Here is a 1,688-nt window from a genome sequence, read left to right on the forward strand (position 1 = left end):
CTCTGTAATTGTAACAACTCTGTATGGTATTTTCAAAAAAATTTTTAAAAAGGATATAAAATATTTTGATTTTAAAACATTATATATTTGTATATGTATATATATGTATGTATATATGTATATATATGAATATACATATGTATATGTATATATATTCATTACCTTGCCCATTATCCCCTCTGTACGATATTTTCACAATAAATAAATTATCTGAAAAAAATGGTATCAGTCGATAGTGCATATAATTTTATTTTTCACTACAAACATAGAATGTAGTAAAAATTTTCGTAGCAATTACCGTGCACTAGGATGTGGGCAGATTCTATTGGAAATAATATACTGTGTTTACTTAGAGAATTTGAGCATCCAAAATTTTAATATGCTTGTGGTCCTAAAACCAATACCTTGCTGATATTGAGTGACAAATACAACTTCCTATAAGTACAGAAGTTTTCCTTGTATCTTTTCAATTTATATTTTTATTTTAAAGTTCCTGTGCAGATGGGTTACAGTTACATAAGTAAGGTAATGAGTCCATTTCTTATTGAGCATTGTTACCCCCTCCTTTGTCTTTCCCCTACCATTCCGCCCCTTCATACCTCCCCAACATGTCACTCCACGCGCCCCCCCCATAGAGTGTCTTGTACATTTCATTGTTACAATGTGGCAACCTGTATCCTTTCCTTGTATTTTAAATGAAGAAATGCTGGCTTGATTTATGCTGATTCTACTGGTGTAGACGCACCTAAAATCACTCGCCAAGTGCAGGAGCACAAAATGAAATGCGTAGCAGAAACATTGGAACATTTCAGAGAAGATTAGCATGGCTCATGCACAAGGATGACAGGCCAATTCCTGAAGCATTCCATACTTTTACAACAGATGCTGGAGGGGATGTGGCCACCAGGGAACCGTACTGCATTCTTGGTGGGAGTATAAAAGTTGTTCAACCACTTTGGAAAATAGTATGGAGGTTCCTCAAAAAACTCCACATAGAGCTCCCCTATGACCCAGCAATCCCACTTTGGGACATTTACCCAAATGATCACAAACAAGACCATACTAAAGCTACCAACACAACTGTGGTATATATACACAATGGAATTCTATGCCTCCATCAGAAAGAATAACGTTGCCAAATTTGTTAGTAACTGGAAAGTCTTGGTAAAAATTATATTACGTGAAGTAAGCCACGTCCAAATTAACATTGGTCCCATGGTTTCCCTAATTTTCAATAACTAATATTTGTCTGGGTTAAGAAGAATAGGTCAAAAGCTATCTGCATATGACCAGATAGGATGATGTTAAGGGACATGAACCCCAAGATAGGGACACAAGTGGTTTTTTTCTTTCTTGCTATTGTTTCTAACGTACATATAATGTGCGATGTGATTTTTTTGTTTCTTTATATGTTCCTCCCTCCTGCTATAACTCCTGTTTTCACTGTATTTGAAGTTGGTACACCTACATCTTGTATATACACTCCTCTAATTCGTGGAGGGGAAAGAAAAAAACAAAATGCTTAAATAGGGGTACAGGTTGACACATTGTAACAATGAGATACACAAGACACTATGTTGAAAAATGAACTTTACAATTTAGGTGGGGGAAGAGAGGAGGGTTGTGTACTTGTGGAGGTGGGAGGGAAAGGATGGTAGGGGAAAAATAAAGGAGGAGGTAACAATGTT

At 36.0% G+C, this 1,688-nt stretch overlaps 1 non-coding gene across 1 annotated transcript; it reads left to right on the forward strand.

Moving 5' to 3' along the window:
• The first annotated feature begins 771 nt into the window (after positions 1-771).
• Positions 772-875, forward strand: LOC122095417. The gene has a single exon (XR_006145125.1). It is a non-coding gene; the product is annotated as a U6 spliceosomal RNA (small nuclear RNA).
• Positions 876-1,688: the final 813 nt, after the last annotated feature.

This window comes from Dipodomys spectabilis, unplaced genomic scaffold, assembly GCF_019054845.1.
Source record: "Dipodomys spectabilis isolate Male_0828 unplaced genomic scaffold, ASM1905484v1 ptg000349l, whole genome shotgun sequence".
Lineage (NCBI taxonomy): Eukaryota > Metazoa > Chordata > Mammalia > Rodentia > Heteromyidae > Dipodomys > Dipodomys spectabilis.